At 39.0% G+C, this 19810-nt stretch overlaps 2 long non-coding RNA genes across 2 annotated transcripts; one reads left to right on the top strand and one right to left on the bottom strand.

Moving 5' to 3' along the window:
• Nucleotides 1–1506: 1506 nt before the first annotated feature.
• On the bottom strand, nt 1507–4889 carry LOC130012941 (uncharacterized). The gene is made up of 3 exons (XR_008788151.1): nt 4616–4889; nt 3331–3666; nt 1507–2132 (listed from the first exon to the last, which is right to left on the bottom strand). It is a non-coding gene; the product is annotated as an uncharacterized LOC130012941 (long non-coding RNA).
• A 4944-nt stretch (nt 4890–9833) lies between these two features.
• Nucleotides 9834–12065, top strand: LOC126822156 (uncharacterized). Its single transcript, XR_007680688.2, has 2 exons — nt 9834–10161; nt 11729–12065. It is a non-coding gene; the product is annotated as an uncharacterized LOC126822156 (long non-coding RNA).
• Nucleotides 12066–19810: the final 7745 nt, after the last annotated feature.

Genomic DNA, 19810 nt, shown 5'->3' on the forward strand with positions numbered 1-19810 from the left:
ACTGTCCTGAAGATTGTCCCGAGTTATAAATTGACATTTCACCTTCAAAATAATATGATTAAGTTGTTAAAGTACTGCTTTTCAACGCTGGCAGAATCATTATAAGATCTGAAATTTGTACCCTTGAAGCCCTATGTATGTAACAGGGCCAAATGTGGTCATAAAATAAAATAATTTGAAATTGTGCTGTATATGTGATATTCCACTTCTGACTGGGTGAATACACAAGTTTCATGTATTTGAACAAGAGAGTGACAGCCTGTCCGAAGTTTTAAGGTAGACAGTAGGCCAAAGAGACGGACTGTCATATTACGTATTGTGTTTAAACAAACATGATAGAAATTCGACTTCCAAGAATGGTACTCAGGAGAGATTTGATTGGACGATGAAAGTCCTAGAGAGGGATTTCTCGGGCCATTGTGCTCCAGGAATATGATGGCAATGGAATCGGTGAGAACTTTGCTGATCCCCTCCCTCGGTTTTGAATGAAATATTAGACTGAAGATCGGGCACAGAATACAACAATTCGCGCAAGAACAGATACAAATGGTTAGGAATATACGGACTGTTAAACTTTAAAGAACCCAAAACATATTCCCGCCTTTTTGTGTCGATGTCTCCAAATATAAATGCCGAAAAGCTTGTCATTGATTGTGGCGGAGCGAGAACGCGATTTATTCAAAGGCGAGGGAGCGAAATGTCGAAGATTTTCAAAGGCGAGAAGTTAGGGGCACCTGAAGTTCTATATCACGTGGTTTTGGTGTAGTACGTCTAAGGGGATGCTCGATTGAACGTTCCGGAATTGAATTCTCTCAATCCCAAAAATTTTGTCAATCGAGTGAACAGGAGAATTTCGGAGTACAACGCATGTGCCGACTGAACCAATCATGGCAGCTGAAACATATTTGCTATTTAAATTACGTCACGATTCTATTCACACCACCTCAGCTGTCGGTACTGGCAGAACTGTGACAGGACTTAATTCCGTATCACTTGTTCCGGACTGACAATCGAGCATCCCTTATGTTTCTCGTATAGCCTGACTAAATACCACGTGCTGTTTAAGGTACCGGAAGTTCTACAACACGTGGTTTTGGTGTGGTACGTGGTTAGATCGATTTCATAATGTCAACCTTCAAGTTTGGTCAAAGGTCACAAAATATAAACAGGGCTACGGCTTATCTCAACCCTAACCTACAATGTCGCCAACAATCACGGGCCCTAACCTTATTTATATCTCAGCGACCTTGACGAAATCTTGAGTTGGCCTTAAAAAATAGATCTAGCCTGTAGTACGTCTGTCTATGTATCTCGTATAGTCTAATACCAAGTGTGTTAAAGGTACCGGAAGTTGTACATCTTTTGTTTTCTGTATCCAACTCGTAAAGCCTGTCTAATAGCAAATGATGTTAATGATACCAGCATTGTAGGTATGATGTTTAGTCTCTGTTCTTTTCAATAACTTTCACAGATTTATTTATTACCACCAACACACAACAACACGTGTACAACCGAGAGTGGTTTATTGTTAAAGGTTGGTGTCAAATATCCATTAGAAACCCTCCGGATTCAAGATTGTAGATGATTAAACATACATTATGCAAGAGCTAAATCTGTCTGTTGCAGGTCTTTCTTTAGGCCTGAAATGTTATCTAAACTATTAATTAGACATTAATTAACCTATCCAGACCATAATCAACTCTAGATGGTTATGCTAGGCTGCGATCTTTAGTGGATTATGAGCCGATTTACTGCATAACTTTCCTTCACGATTTAACGATAAAATGACTTTAGTAATGATGATCGAGGCTAGGCGGAAATTTCAACCGCTTAGTTCTCTGTTCATGGTGGATCAATTTAAATGAAATTTTCAGCGAATTGCCTTTACATTATCTAGTTTTTAACTATTGTAGTGAGAACTACTAACTCGTTATTTAATCTCCCATAATGTATCTTTAAGTTCCATGTTGTTTAGTTTGCCGTTGGTACTGGTGGTATACACCGACCTTCTATATATCCATAGGGTTCAGTTACTACACACTTACATGTGTAACCATCCAACACAACCGTCGTATTGTAAGAAATAACAGTCTGATTCTCCCAGCCTGGCGGTTTCACATAACAGTTCCGACCTGTGAAATATTAAAAAAAAAGAAGAAGAAAATCAGTTAAATCTAACGGATAACCTGGGATAAAGATAAAATTAAATCTCCGCTCAATACAAAGCCGTTAATTCCAGGAATAGTCTATGATGTACATTTATTGTCCCCGCCTTTCGAAGAAAGCAGGAGACTATTGAAATGGGTCCGTCCGTCTGTATGTCAATTTTTTGGGACACGATAACTCTTTCATATTAAGCTAGAATGTTCACACTGATGGGGTTCGAATATGAGCATTTTCTGTTTAGGGTAAGCAGAGATAAGCAATTTGATTGGTTGATGCTTTGGGGCACAATAACTTGGGTTTTAATGAAGTGAGAGAGATGAAACTCTTAATATAGATTCATTATATCATTACCTTGAATAATTTTATTGGTGAGAATTTTCTGCTAAGGAGCGGCGACCAATTTGATTGGTTAAGACTTTGGAATATACTCTACTTTTAATTCGGGTATAATGTTTAAACTTGATGTAGATGTTCATTAGGTGAATGATTAACATTTCGAGCTAAAGCTGAGCTAAGCAATTTCATTGGTCTATGCTTTTGGGACAAGATAACCTTGATGCATTCTGATAGAGAGTGACGAAACTTTATGTATGTTTGATTGCTCTATACTTTTGAAAAAAAAAAAATAATACATGTGCGATGAATTAATATGTGTGTCATCTGTTTATTTTGGGATTTCGGCGGGGGACATCAGCCTGGCTTGTTTTATAATTCGATAGTGTACGAGATAATAGTAACGGATGGTAGATCGCAACCCACATTAACGTAATCCCACATGACAAACCCACTGCCAAGACACAGTCTACAATCAAAGCCACCCAGATACACAGCAACAACTGTATAATTTATCAGCTGAAGTGAATGGATCCGTGGGAGTGGCATAATCATCCGCAGCTCTGTACAGTGACGGGGCCTGCCTCAAAGTGGGTGGTGTTTAACGTCCTACTTTTCTGCACCGAAAATGCAGACGGGTGTTGTGCTCATATCGAATTCCAATTCTCAATGGTTCTTGTAGGTGCTCACCAACGTGTGCACGGGACCTCAGTGTTCGGCCCCATCCGAACGACTAGACAACTGTCCCTTCTTGCCATTAGGACAGGTAGGTCAACAAATACAAAACTAAACTAAAAGTAGATAATATAAATAATGTTATGCACATCTTACCATTAGGACAGATAGAGCAACAAATACCATCACCCGCTATGTAAAGTGGATCAACACATTCTTTCTCAAAGCAATCAATAATATATTGGCTCGCGTGATATTGTGAAGAACATGTGCACATATCACAATCTGATATATAATGAGTATGTCCTGGAACTGTGTATAGTCCGTCATGGCAAAGACATTTTGGGCCTGGATATGGAAAACAACTTGCATTGGCTGGACTGGGACCATTGCATGAACATGCATAATCACGAAGAAAATGTATATTATGATCTGCAGGAATTATGCCTCTGTCGAATTCTCCTGGACCATTGTTAGCTTCACAATCTGGACCTAAAATGCACAACATAGAAGAGACAACATAAAGTGAGTTTTGTTAGCTTGTTTTTCTCACCTGTTCAACAATCATGGCCGTTTTCCAGGGAATCCTGCATTTTTCTAACACGATTGGGTGTCTACTTTCCTTATATTCCAAATATGCTATACTTTTATTGGAAATAACTACCTTATAGATACATTCGTGGGATTTAAATATCCACAAGATTAACGATAAAATGTTCAATTGAGACTCCGTTGTTACGATAATGAAAGATATACCCTATATCTCCAGACAGTCACAAATTCATACATCCTCTTTGCATCCGTAAGTGTTGTGGGATCGGGCCTTAACGCACATAGTATATATATTTCGTACCTTCTGTCTGTATGAGTATTGTGCTTGATAACGATAAGAGAATCATTGTTGAAACGTAGCTTTAATAGAAATACAGTAATTGTTATCCAAAAAAAAAAAAAAAAAAAAATTCGCACAGAATAAAGTAATTGGAATGAAATTTTCAATATATTCATATTATAGCAAGACTGCTCAGCTCTTTATCAGATCGTACATAATGTATCTAAAGAAATGAAAGAACCCATTCCAAGAAAAAAACACCAATAATGGAAATGAAATGGGTTTAACGTCCTACTGTTTTGCTCCGAACTGGGCTAACGAAGACAGGCATTAAGGGAAATTTTGCCCGGACAGCGGCACTACGGCCTACTCTTTTACGTGCACGCCAATGTGTTTTTCGTCTCATCCGAATGACTAGACAGCTGACAAGGGGGAACCACGCCGGAAAATCGGGATGAATTTTCTCGGCCAATGCAGGGATCGAACACCCGACCTCCAGACTAGCGAGCCAGCGTCTCACCCACCATGATCCCCAAACCAATAATGACAGTCACCCCATCCGCGCATGGTTCCACAAAATAAGTGTTGGTTACGATGTTTTCACCTTACCTTTAGGACAGGATGGACAGCAAACTCCATCTCCTTCTACAGAATACGGTTCAACACACCCTGGTAGAGAACAGTTGATATGATCAGTGGATACACCGTCTTGTTCGTTACATTTACATATATCACAATCTGTAACCTTATGAGTCTGTCCGGGAAATATACCCGTTCCATCACTACAGATGCAAGGAGGTGGAGGTGATGAAGGCATGGCCAGCGAAGAGTCTGATAAAAGCGATATCAATACAATTTGAGAAATCATCTTGTTCGTAAGTAACGCAAGTGTTTGTCAGGTGAAACATTGGCTGCTTTTATATTACCCAAGAGCATCATTAATTCATATAGCCTAGCCGGTGCAGACAGGTAGGATTTAAACCCTTCGTTTTAACAAGCAATATGCTACATGCCGCCAATCTCTTGTTTTCAAATTCAAATTAATATATGTCATTCTATACAGAAATATGACACTTTATGACGTGTTTAGTTGTAACAATGCATATCAATCTTCTTCTACCTGTAAATTACAATTTAAATCAACAACACTATTATATCAAACATGATGGTTTTTCCCGGTGGCTTAAAGAGATGCATTCGGAAGGGGGGGGGGTCTGATGTCGCCCTTGCGCTGCGATGCGATTGGTTTTGGTGCTACCCAGAGTTGCATGGATAGGAGAAATATTTCCGATGCGACTGTGAAAAGTCAGCTGCGGTTAGTCGTACAGATCAGTCGTAGCGACATAAGCTGTTTTGCATCTGACTGCAACTAGTTTTGAGGAAATGGTTAGGCATCCGGTTTATTTCGTAGTTTTTCTCAGTGCTCCATTTGTGAACATTAACACGACCGACGACGTTATCGAAGAGGGTTTGGACAACAGCGCCATGCAATAACAATCTTTTAAGAAATTTATTGCTAACCCTAGCGTCGCCATTTTCTAGCGATCACATGAAAGTCATTCAGTAAATGGACATGATATAGTTATTTACCCTTATAAAAACAAATGCCGTTTCATTAGTAAGACTGGTTTATAAACTCTTTTTTGATTGGTTTGTAGACTTTAGCTACAATCAAGGCCGGGGCAGATAATTTGAAATCGTGGAAACCCCATGGATTAACCCAGGGATTAGTGGAGTAGAACGGAATGAGGCCAGTGGGGATACCTAGGATGGGTTAGACCTATGCCACAAGGTCAACTTAGTTAGGTCAAAGGTCACGAGATGCAACCAGGACTAGTGCTAATCTTAACCCCGGACCTAACCCACAATCTCGCGAACAATAACGTGCCCTAACCTCATTTACATATCAGCGACCTTGACGAAATCTTGAGTTGGCCTTAAGAATTAGATCTATCCACACGATAACACTATATTACCGGATATGTGTGACAAACATAATACAGGGTTTGGCTGCTGCTGGCTATCTAAAGATTATTCTACATGTTACTCAGAATGTTTTACTTAATATGTAATGATCTACCCAATTCGATCTAGTTTGCAGTGCCATAACACCAGGTACAATTTCATGGATAGACAATTATTCAAGAGCTACATTTGCTTATTGCCGGTTTTTCTTTAGGCCTTAAATGTTCTAGAAAGGATAAATTAGACATTTAACATGACAAGACAATAATCAACTCTCGATGACTTATATAGTTTGTGTTGAGTTTCATCTTATAGCCTGTTTTGCAAATACCTCGGTCTCTCTACCATCCACGAGATACCTCCCCCTAGGAGGCAACATCAATTTAGCATGGAGAGGTGTAAGTTCCCCACATATTAGAGGAACTCCAGTCACGAACCCAGAATTTAGTATGATATATTTATCACATCACGTACATCGGTAAAATGTCGAGCTCTGAAAAAACTTAGGTTTTCTCTGACTACTGCAAGAAGGGGGGGGGGGGGTACGTACATCGGTAAAATGCCGATCTCTGAAAAAACTTAGGTTTTCTCTGACTATTGCAAGAAGGTGCGTGTGTGTAGCGGGGGGGGGGGATTTCTCTCACTACTTTGATTGACCTATTTTGATAAAAACAAAAATTTGATCCATGTTGTGATAGAATTTAAACAACACTGACGGTACCAATACGCCGATTCGTCATGGTCATGATAAATTTTTAAGAGTTCTTTGACTCTCCTAGCATACCTCTTGTAAAGAAAAGGTTTGCGCACCCTGCTTAGTACCGTGTATCTGAAACACGTGTTCATGCTGTATAGCATTTGACACTGATGTACAAGATACTCCAAATCAATCAGATAAATCTCCATTGAGAGTACCAATACGCAGTTTCGTTATTGTCATGAGAATGTTTCTCCTATGTTTAAGCGTTCTTTGACGCATATCGCTTGTAATGAAACATGTGTTCATGAATGACTTGTCAGTGTTTTAATTCCTGTATAAGATTGAACTTTCTTATCTGACCTAAGAACGGGGTGAATTCTAAATTGGCTTTCTTAATAAATTAGTTACAGTACTCTTGAAATAGTAAAATTCTTTTTCGAGGCATTTCACCCGGTTCCTTGGTCTTTTAATTACAATAGATTGTAAAGACCCCTGTAAAACTGCAGATGCCTGGATATCCGAAATAGAGTAACTGTGGTCAGCATTACATCTTCGAGCTAATGGCTAGAATTCATAAGAACATTCATCTTTCTCAATGCAATTGTCATATTCAATAAAAGAAATTCTCGTTACTGCTTTACGACTTTCCTCTCATTTTTTTTTGGGGACATAATCCAGATTTTCACTTGCAGTAGGAAGCGTGCGTGCCATATTTTTTCTACTGTTCTCATACCCAAGGTAAAGTGAGGTATATTGGTCAGTAGCGGTTGGATGTCCATTAGCAAAGTGGACAGAAGAAATTCTCGAGAATCTGAAGTTCACTTTCGTCATTTTTACTATGACTTTGCACTTCTGGCTGTCCTCTCTAATTCTTTATGTTCAGTTGGGAACAAGAAAAAGGGGGGAATCACAAAAGCAAGAGGCGGTTCCTTTATTACAGTCATGGACATCACAGACGTGAGATCGCCATTCCTACAAGACCACATGGATTAATTCAATACACATCATAAACATCTGGTCATATTGACAACTCATACAACACCCAAGACGTAATACAGCCAGGACCTCTTGTTTATAGTTGACAACGCCTTTCTTAAAATGGTAAGGTGTTAAAGCTGTGTTACACAACAATACTCCAAAAATAGAAAACGCGACTGGCGAAATTGAGTGTATTATTCTCCTTTCAAGCATCTGTCAGTATGGGGAACACTGTTTACTGATTTAAATATTACAAATACAAATATTTAATTTGGTATAGTGTCTCTGCGGCATCTTTGGTAATGGTTGATCTGATAGACTTAATTCTATGGATCCCATACATCGCGGTTTTAGATTTCTGTTTAATGTGCTGAATGAGTGTTAACTCTTCATCCAGAGTCACACCCAGGTACTTGATACTTGGTGATCGATGGACGGTGTTGACGTTGATATATGAAGTCGTGTGACCAAATAATATAAATTCAGTTTTAGATGAATTCATTTTTAACCGATTCGCATCCATCCATAGTTTAATAGAAGATGCATTGTCTTCCAAGACTTTGTATCGCTATTCTTTCCTGATCTATGTTGCTTGCACAGAAAGATTTCCGAAGTGCATGGTCATCTGCGTATCCAGGTATCCCTATGTCACAACTCACTTCCTTTTCCATTGTTGAGGCATACGCTAGATACAGCACGGGGCCTGCACACGATCCCTGGGGAATTGAGTACTGATCTCCGACATTTACAACACAGCTTCTAGGTCTTAGATAGCTGTCGAACCATTGTAGCGCGTCTGACTGGATTCCAAAGTTTACCTTGAGGACATCAAGTAGCACCTCATGGTCCACTGTGTCGAATGCGGTAAGTAATTGGCTTGATAACCGACATTAAAAGCTGTAAAGCGGTGGTTCAAAACCTCGTTTTCCCTCGCTTAGATGTCGTTATATCACATTTAAAAATTATTTAACGTACCTCCACAAATATAAAGTGATAGGCGCAACTACAGTAGTTTCTCAATATTGGGTTCGATCTTTGGAGCGATATGCTTTTCTAGCAAGACTAAACAGATACGATCGTCATCTTGTCCGGTCTTCGTTTATGTACACTGTAGAATTGTTTGCACGGGATATTTTCAACTTTTTACGGTCATTCATGAGTTGTCTTTCGTGTTTGTTTCTAGAAATTCTAACAATAATTTGACGGGGCTCATTTTCTGTTTCTACCTCTGTCTTATACGGCATTTTCTTTCTCCCTACTCGATGACAATTTTCTATGTGACCGTGACCAAAACTCAGGACATACGAGTTAATAATTTCAAAGGCAACGTCGTCTACATTTTCATCTGCAATTCCACCTACTTCATGACTGTATTGCTGGAGTTCGTCTGTATCATTGATGATTTTTGGTTCTAGATCCAGTGCGCAGCTTAGTCTTCGATTTCCTCTTTATATTGAAGTTGTACCATAATGGCTGACGTTGAATGTTATTTATCACCCAATAATACATTCTACAGGAGATATCGCTTGTGTGATAAATATCATAATCTACTGCGATATCTCCTTACATGAATTTGATTGGTCAGTTAAAAAGGAAGTACTTTTTTGTATTTTCAAAGAACAGTTCATTTTTTATTTAAAGTAACTCCTTTTTTTTATTAAAAATGAATTATTTTTATTTAATTGACTTTGATGGAGACACGGGGTCAATATAAAGGACTTTGCAATGGTCGTTTGCAGAGCCTCGTTTTTTCTTACTTTATCAACTTGTGTTGATATTTTTGGATATCAAAAAAGACTCGTAGGAGGTTCTCTATATATATATTGCTATCCTTTGGTTTTAATTTACGCAATATTTGTACAATGTTTGGTTTTAAAAATAGATTTGTCACTAACACCAACTTGTTCAGTGGTTTTATGTTATTTAAGAGACAGCATGACTCATGCACTAAACCCTTAATCCAACGCAAATCGATACATCCGTTTCATTAAACATATTCCCCAGACTCATTCTGCCAAGTTAACTTATATTTCAAAATAAATGACAAGCATTACGTCTAGCTGTGTCGTTCTTTGTGAACATATTGACAGACATTCGGTAGAGTTTGAAAAGAGGCTGGCAATCTGTTTGAAACATATGGCTTGATGAGTGTTTTAAGCAAGATAAAAGTTGAGAATTCTCCCTCAGATATCACTTGCATTACTTACCATCAAGATGATTGCACCAGTTGTATTCATATGGTTATTATCAGCATCATCGCTCGCCTTGTCGGTATCTCCTACGCCGACACCCATGCCCGTGTCTTATACGGCGCCACCACCGTCACCATGTATTTGTAGAGATGGAAAGAGGATAAATCCGGGAGAGCTTCATTATGTATCAGATTGTATTTATTGTCCTTGTTCTCTAGAGTATGGTGTGGGCAGCTTTGCTGATAGTTGTCCGCCCATCGAATGTGTTGATTTTGATAATACACCGGATGATGGTATTTGCTGCCCTCCCTGTCCCAATGGTAAGATATTTATAAAACTTCAAACAAGTTACCTGTGCTTTTTTATGAATTAAGAATTTTCCAGCGTGATTTCCCTTTGTGAGTGTGAGGGTTTGGATGGCCGAATGGTTAGCACGTGCGCGCTGTATCATAAGGTCTGTCATTGAGTCAACTGGCGTGGTTAGGAGTAGGATCGCCTGTCCAACCTCGTGGGTTTTCTCCGGGTCCTCCGGTTTCCTCCCACTGCTAAAGACCCCGACGTGCCAGCGAATTATTGAAATAAAATTGAACTATGGGTTGTGTCGAGTGGACATTGAACCCCATTTCTCTCTCCCCTTTGAGAGTGAGTACAGGATTGAGGGCCTTGCAAGAACAGTGTCTAATTGATGACAAACTGCACATTTTACCTTCGTGTTATTTTTATAAAATTGTATTTGGGTTATTATTATTTAAAGATGGGTTCCCAGAAAAGTATTTATCTGGTGGTTATTTCCAATAAAAGTATGGCAATTTTGGTATATATGGAAAGTAGAGATATCCAATCTTACTAGAAAAATACTGGATTCCCCGAAAAACACTCATGGAGCGTATACAGGACAAAAATGTAAGGGTTCCCCTAATCAACAGCCCGACGATTAAGAATTTCTGCACGCGTGATGTCAAAGGTCACACGCCAACATTGAGCGCTTGAGGTACAAGTTGATAAACGCTATGAAGAGTTAGACGTGCAACACTTTCTCAGATAAAAAAGACGCGGGTAGTGGATAATCCGAGAATTTAATTAGGATTCGATATTTGTAATAAATAGTAAGCGATTAAAGACAAAATTGTCTTATGTATGCAATGGATTCTCCTCTGACTTCCAAGACGTGACGTAAACATGACCTGGTTTGATCGAATTTTAATAGCAGAGCATTCCTTCGCAATTACAATATTTGAGAAGGATTTGAAGCATAATTATAACAAATTAATTAGTTTGAATATGTTTTTAGTCCATATATACCATTAAATCACCCAGTTTGTACGCGGGAACCCATCTTTAATTTGATCGACATCTGTGTTCAACTTTTCCTTTTCAACTAATTCTCGAGTACCGACCATAGGCGTGCCCAATATCTAATAAAACACTAATTTTACTTTTCTCTTAATTGAATACCGCGAATTTGTGCTGAATTGACCTTTGATTAAACATATTGTCTGGAGCCACTCTGCTTTGTGCGACATTTGGCGTTCATACATTATACTTTGTAAATGCAGCTGCAACAGTCTGATTGGAATTTGGGTAGGCATAGACTGGAATTTCAGTTTCAAAATCATTGGACCAGTCTGAAGTTCTTTACTCACGGGCTAGAATAGCAAAAACACGCTTTTGTGGCGGTTAAGTTTTCAAAATTTTCCTAAGAAGGGGATGGCTTCCATATCCCGCGTCGGTCCGTTGGAATCAGGTAAGCCACTAACGCTCCAATTGTCGTGCACCCGAGTCCTAAATGTCGAATATATATTTGAGTCCGAAGTTAGTTGAGTCCAAAATGTCGCGGTACCGAAACGTCATGTCATGATTAACATTGATGTATTTACTTTTTATCAGGTCCCAACTGTCAGGTTCTAGTTAATGGTGTCAGATATATTATTCCTGATAATGGTACAGTGCCGTTTCGTGGAGGTACCTGCACTTGTCGTCCTTTTGACCGAACTCGATACCATACTCTAGACTATCATTTATCTATATATTCCCCTAGAACAGCAGACTGTGAACAGCCACCTCCACCACCAACATCACCCGTCAATTAATATCCCTAATCCTCCAGGTCAATCTCCTGTAATCTGGAGAACAGAGGGTTCTAATGGATATTTGACACTAAACTCGTATTGGATGACGAATTCATATACAATCAACCAATACTATTAAATACACTACTCACTATTGTACACGTCTTGTTATTTGTATAAAACAGTGTTGGTACAAAACAATCGAGACTAAACACCATACCTACAGCGTCATCTTCTATAGTACTTCCGACACCGTTAGTATTAGTCAGGCTATAGGAGCACTCGGCACACCCCAGCAGATTCCATTACTCTACATCTAGCCTCGGCTGTATGACGGTAAGTGACATGTACCTACGCCTATACAATTGCGATGCGGCACCTGTTTACTTATTAGGAAAACTTGCCGCTTTTAAAAAGAAGTTATCAAAATTGCGTCGTTCGAAGCGTGTTTAGAATTTTAAGTGCAAAATTGTCCTTGTTTGAAGAAAATCGGATAAACTTGAAAGAAAAACAGCGTTAGACTTTGAAATATTTGTATGATAAAACATTCTTCAAAGACGTCGTCATGGTCAACGCCTTTAGTAATCCGAGAACTTGAAAGTAGTTCTAATGTAAGGTACTGGAATATGCTGAGGTTTGCCGAGTTGCTATACGAGATAGATACACGTACTAAACACCATAACTATGTGATACAGTACTCCCGTTCTGAAATCTATCAACTATCCAACGTAACTTAACACCGTAACGATGTCATACCGAGTTTGTCCAGACTTATGCTGTAATCGTTACCGCTTGAAATATGGTGTTTCCCAGTTGGAAGTAGTAAATACCGTAATTACTGTGTTCGGGTGGACAAGTGGGAAAATCAACATGGCTGTGATTATGAAATAAATTCTTATTTGCCAAATGATAATGGTTTTTACTAAAATACGATTCCTCTATGATTTACATTATATTATTTAAAAATATATTATGTTAGTCCACCGATATCTATAATTAGGGTACACTAGTCCGCGGGTTCATTAGTCCACCGATATCTATAATTAGGGTACACTAGTCCGCGGGTTCATTAGTCCACCGATATCTATAATTAGGGTACACTAGTCCGCGGGTTCATTAGTCCACCGATATCTATTATACTCTTAAAAAAACGTAGGGGATATCCAGAAACATTACAAAACTGCGGAAATGCACTGCTGTTTTTATTAGAGGTGACCATTGTATATTAAAAACCGGCCAATTGCCTACACATGAACATAAACAGTTCATATGGGCGGCTAACCTGACGGTCCCATTTCACTCGCAAAGGGATACACTGTCAAAAGTGAAAATGGACGTTTTTTATTTTTGTGTTAATGAGTAATTGCTCCACCAATCCTCAGACATTCAGCAATTCGTCGTGGCATGCTCCTAATCAACCGTCCAAACACGATTTGGGGCAATCTGACCCACTCCTCTTGCAGTGCCACGGCCAATTCTTAGTGTTGACGTTGACGAACACGTCTCCCGATCAAATTAAACGTAACACACTAAAGCAAAGGTCCAAACACGATTTGGGGCAATCTGACCCACTCCTCTTGCAGTGCCACAGCCAATTCTTAGTGTTGACGTTGACGAACACGTCTCCCGATCAAATTAAACGTAACACACTAAAGCAAAGCTACGCTAAACAGTAAATCTTATGCTGGATAAACCAGCAGGCGGCAGTTTTCAGCAACCCTTCCTGGTAGTGTCAAATTTGACAATGAACCCCTAATATTTGTATGGCGCTATTGCATGACGCATATGTGCAGCTCAGTGGTTCTGTTCGGGCGGTACGTTCTTCATCCGTGAACATACTCTCAAAGCATATCAAGCGTCCATGACTATTTATCACATCACAACCTGCATAGGTATTTGCATTTCAATATCCCCTCCTTTTTTGAAAAGTTTATTAAGTTTAGGGATCGGGTTAGGTTGGGGTTTTTTAATACCCATATTTATAGTATTTCCTATAGCGGTGGGCTAATGAAACCGTGGACTAGTGAACCCCTATCGTTCCACCTAACGACGTTTAGCTGTGTCGGTCTTTATGAACAGATTGACAAATCGTTTGAAACATACAATTGTCTTGAACAAGATAAAAGCTACGAATTCTTCCCTTGATAACTTACCATCAAAATGATAGCACCATATGGCTATTATCGGCATCGTCGCTAGCCATGTCGGTATCGTCTACAGCGCCACCACAACTGCAGCCAAGTATTTGTCGAGATGAAACGGTGATATAGCCCGGACAGAAGCATTCCGAAACAGATTGCGGTACGTGACAATGTTCTGAATATTATGGTGCCGCCAGTTTTCTTATTTTTTGTCTCCCCTTTGATAATATACCGAATGATGGCATTTGCTGCCCAAAATGTCAAGTTTGTTTTATGATATAAATCCAGTTATCCACGCTTTTTATGAATTGGCATCTTTTAATTGAACGGATAACGTACTACAGTTCACTTGTAACAACCGTATGCTTTCAATTTGATTATAACGCATAGCTTCCTACAGCAAAAATCATCAGTAACAATCGTATACTGTTTAATTGTACGGCAGATTTAATTCCTTTCAGATGACTGCAGGAACGTTCACCTGCCCAAATTTCTAAACCTTGGGTAATCCGCCACAGTGCATATCCAAGGTGATATGTTATGAAATGGGGTTTAACGTCCCACTGTTCTGCTCCAACTGGGCTAATGAAGACGGATATATCCAAGGTAAACATATACTAAACATCTGATGAAATGGGGTTTAACATCCTACTGTTCTGCTCCATACAGTGTACTATAAGAGAATTTTACCCGGACAGCGGCACTAGGGCCTACTCTTATATCGAATTCCAACTGCCAAGAACACTAGGACGTTAAACCCCATTTCATTTCAACTGCCAAAAAATCTTTTACGTGCGCGCCAATGTGTACACGGGACCTCGGTTTTAGTTCCATCCGAACGACTAGACAGCTGACAAGAGGAAACCACGCCGGACAATTCCGATGAAACGATACTCTGGAAGACTGGTTTTCAATTGCCTGAATATTCATAAACATTTTTAAGTAATTAAATAGAGGGGCGGATATGTGAAATAGGCGTGCACTTCCTTAAAGAAGCATGAAAATTTGGTCTTTGCGTCTTGGAATTCTGTAGCGATTTCTCGGACACGGGTATCAATGGACATTTTTTCTGCTTTGTGAAAATCTCCCGTGGTTTCATCACGTCTGTATCCATGGGACATGCTGAAGTGGTTGAAGGTGTTTTTTATCCGGTGATTTGGTCGTGTTCACGTAAGCCTTACCTTGCAGCTTCCTGGCTCTCTCCACTTTTGCTGCATTACACAACTTTTATGCCATCTAGCTTTATGCTTTGCTATCGTTTTTTCAATGCTATGACCATCATCTAGTCAGGATATGTTTATATGTATGTAAGGGAACTTTGTTCAATTCATAAAAGGCGGATAAATTAGTGGCCAGAGACGAGTAACGTGTTGCTGATGGGGTTATGAGTGTTCCACCATGTTCTTGACACAGCGCACACGTGTCCCAGTTGGTCCGTTCAACAGATATAACTGTAGCACATGCGCAAGGAGCGAGTTTAAGTCTTTTGGACGTGACAGGTGGTTGACTATATGATCATCACTTGTTTCTAAAAAAATAGAATGATACTGATATCTTGTTAAAATGTAGTTTTACTGAATATATCGGGTTTATGAAGAAAATTTAGACGTTTATTGAATATTTTTACAACACTATCGTGTGCATATATAACATAGGGATCGACATGAAATGTGGACTGTTTGTGTTTGAAGAGTAATAGCTAGTTTCCACTAAAATGGAACATACTGAATTCTTGACATCCGTTTTGCAAAGGAAAATGATGTGCAAATAATACACCCGTTCGATTAGAATTATGACCATTTTTAGAAAACACTTATGAAGGAGAACGTAGGTATAACATCAATATCATTGAAATCGGTGAACAGCCATTTTGAATTTCTCAATTTTTGGCGGAAACGGCTGGAGTGACGTCGTGGTTCCCGCCATTTTTAAAATCAGCATATCCAAAAAACCCCTAGACCAAATTTTCATCCTTCTTCCGGAAGTCCACAACTCGACCAAAAATGTTACATGTCCGCCACACTAAAACTGAAATATTGGTGTCTGAAATGTGTCCGGTGTTCGTCAGTATGTACCTTTAACACTGTGAAGTCTAAGTAACTGTGTAACACGACCGTTGACGTACCGTTTTCGAAACTATATACTAGATATAGATATGACATATGCTTGAAATATTAATTTCAGGCTTTACTGGAAAGGAGAATAATATAACCAATTTCGCCAGTCGCGTTACTATATTTGGGCATGCCATATCTGGAGTATTGTTGTGTAACAACGGCTTTTACACCTGACAATTTTAAGAAAGGCGCTGTCAACTATAAACAAGGGTTTCTGCCTGTATTCCGCCTTGGGTGTTGTATAAGTTGTCAATATGACCAGATGTTTATGCATTAGATTGTCTTACCTGTTCCATGTATAAAAATACAATTGCCAGAATGTCCCGTATGTTTGCGCAAGAGCTTTCGACAACACCGCTTCACATACACTGATCAATACCATTGCGCCACGATATTAAATTAATCCATTGGGTCTTGTAGGAATGGAGATCTCGCATTTGTGATAACCATGAATGTAATAAAGGAACGTTCTCTTGCTTTTGTGATTTCTATCTTATCAAGTCAGCAGCCATACTTACAACCGATAGTTGATTCATGTAATGTCCGTTGTCTTGTAAAGTAATATGTACAAAAAGCTTATGGTATTACGTAATAGCCAGCTGTGTAATCATCTGACGGAGTCCTGCCGAATGCTCTCTCAACACGCGTTAACTTTAAGGAGTCATTTAATTATACAAGAATACATGTGAAATGAAATGAAATGGGGTTAAACGTCCTACTGTTCTGCTCCTAACCTGGGCTAATGAAGACGGGCATACGCCATACAGTGTGCTATGAGTGTAATTTTGCCCGGGCAAGGGCGCTACAGCCTACTCTTATATCGAATTCCAACTGCCAAGGGATCTTTTACGTGCACGCCAATGTGTACACGGGACCTCGGTTTTTCGTCCCATCGTCCTGTATCACTAACCCATATTCTTCACTTCACCATGAATATGAGCCTAGTATCAAACCTATGGCACGCCCGCCTCCTTCTGCAAATAAAAATCTGGATCGTGTCCAAAAAATGAGCAGGAGGGAAGTCGTAAAACAGTAACGAGAATTTATTTATTGAATATGAGAAAGATGAATGTTAATGTTTTTATGAATCCTAGCCATTAGCTCTTAGATGTAATGCTGATCAGTTACTCTGTTTCGGATATTCAGACATCTGCAGTTTTACAGGAGTCTTCATAACCTATTGAAATTAAAAGACTAATGAACAGGGCGAAATACTTCGAAAAAGAATTTTACTGTTTCAAGAGTATTGTAACTGCTTTATTAAGAAAGCCAATTTAGAATTCAAGCCGTTCTTAGGTCAGATAAAAAAGTTTAATTTTATACAGGAATTCAAACACTGACAAGTCATGCATGAACACATATTTCAGATAAAGGTACTAAGGAGGGTGTGCAACCCTATTCGTTACAAGAGGTAAGCTAGCAGAGCCAAAGAACTCTTAATCATAGAAGAAACAGTATAATGACAATGACGAAACTGCGCATTGGCACCCTCAATGAAGATTTATCTGATCGATTTGGGGAGTCTTGTACATCAGTGCCAAATGATATACAACATGAACACATATATAAGATACAAGGTACTCAGCAAGGTGTGCAAACCTTTTCGTTACAAGAGGTACGCTTGCAGGGTCAAAGAATTCTTACACATTATCATGACAATGACGAAACTGCGTATTGGTACCCTCAGTGTCAAATGCTATCAACATGGATCACATTTTTGTTTCTATCAAAATAGGTAGGGTCACATCTTTTCAATCCTGCAATCAAAGTAGTGAGAGAAATCTACCCAACCAACCACCCACGCACATACCCTCTGGCAGAAATCCTAAGTTTTTTCAGAGCTCGGCATATTACTGATGTACATGACGTGATAAATATATCCTACTAAATTCTGGGTTCGTTGACAGGCGTTCCCTAATTAGTGAGGTACTTACACTTCTAAGTGCTGAATTGATGTTGCCTCTATGGAGGGGCTCTCGTGGACGGTAGAGTGACCAAGGTATCTGCAAAAAGGGCCATACGATGAGTCTCGACACAAACTAAGTCATCGGGAGTTGATTATGGGATTGTCATGTTATATGTCTAATTAATAATTAATCATTTATGGAACATTTAAGGCCCAAAGAAAGACCTGAAATAGCTAATTGTAGCTCTTGAATAATTTCAACTCAGTAATTGTTTATCCATTGTTCCTGGTGTTATGAAAATGCAAACTAGAATTGGGTACATCATTACAGATTAAGGTTAAGTAAAACTTTTTGAGTTAAATGTAGAATTATCATCAGTCTTTAGACAGCAGCAGTTAAACCCTGATTATGTATGTTACACTTATATTATAATCTAGTGTTATCGAGTTGCGGAGTAGGGCCAACCCTGGATTAACCATTAAGTCAATCCAGCAAACCCTTTTGGGCACAGATGTAAATCAGGGATGATATACGGCTTTGGGTGGCACCACAGCGTTCCTTACTATAGCGGCATAAATATGGCGGAAATCCCATGAATAAATAAGGCTAAAGAAACGTTAGGGGTAGCAATAAATATCTTAAAAGCTGGTTGTTGCATTTTAATATCTTTTCGATAACATTGTTGGGCATTTTTATGTACATGAAAGTAGAATAAAATGCAACTAACCTCGACTGTACTCTTTCAAAGTCTTGTCGGATCGCAAGACCGCTTGTGTGTATACGGCCTTATGCATGCAACTTTCAGTAGCCCCAAACAGCATCCCAGTGCGAGGGCGACATAAGAACCCCTCTCTCTGTCTCGCGCTGTAATAACATGCATTATTCAACTAACGAAGTCACAATCTAATCGGATGACAAGACCGCTTGTGTTTATGCCGCCTTATTCATGCAACTTTCAGTAGCACCAAACCGCATCCCAGTGCGAGGGCAACATAACCCCCCCCCCCTGTCTGTCTGTCTTTCTTTTATCTCTCGCTTTAAGCCACCCAATCTCATTTTAAACCAACGGACAACCATCAAGCTTAGTCCTGGCAATAGATTTAAAGAAGAATAACAATAAAATGCATTAGAAACGACGTCATGAATTTTAGAATTGATATATTAGTGTTGTACATTTCAATTGTTATTTACAACTAGACGTCATGAGTTTTAGAATTGATATATTGGTGTTGTACATTTCAATTGTTATTTTCAACTAGACCACATGGATTGTAGACTGTTTCAATGGCATTTAGTAATTGAACTAGAGTATACAGGTCACAATTCTATGGAATACAATTACTGCTTTTTACTGAGCAACGTTTCGACTAGGCTTCTCTAGTCATTATCAAGCTATGATAAAAAATGAAAATATGACAGGACAATATATACATGTATAACTATAACATCCAGTGAAGTACCACTCAATATTTTAAATCGTCAGCCTTCAGGGGACTATTGATCATTTGTGCAGTCATTGTTCAAAGAATGATATGCATTATTACACCTAAACACGGCATGGGTTGTCATAATCTGTATAGAATGACAGATATAAATTTGAATTTGGAAACAAAGAGATTGGCAGCATGTAGCATATGGCTTGATAAAACGAAGGGTTTAAAGTCCTACCTGTCTGCACCGGCTGGTATATATGAATTAATGATGCTCTTGAGTAATATAAAAGGAGCCGCTAGCT

The sequence above is a fragment of the Patella vulgata genome, chromosome 5 (genome assembly GCF_932274485.2).
Source record: "Patella vulgata chromosome 5, xgPatVulg1.2, whole genome shotgun sequence".
NCBI lineage: Eukaryota > Metazoa > Mollusca > Gastropoda > Patellidae > Patella > Patella vulgata.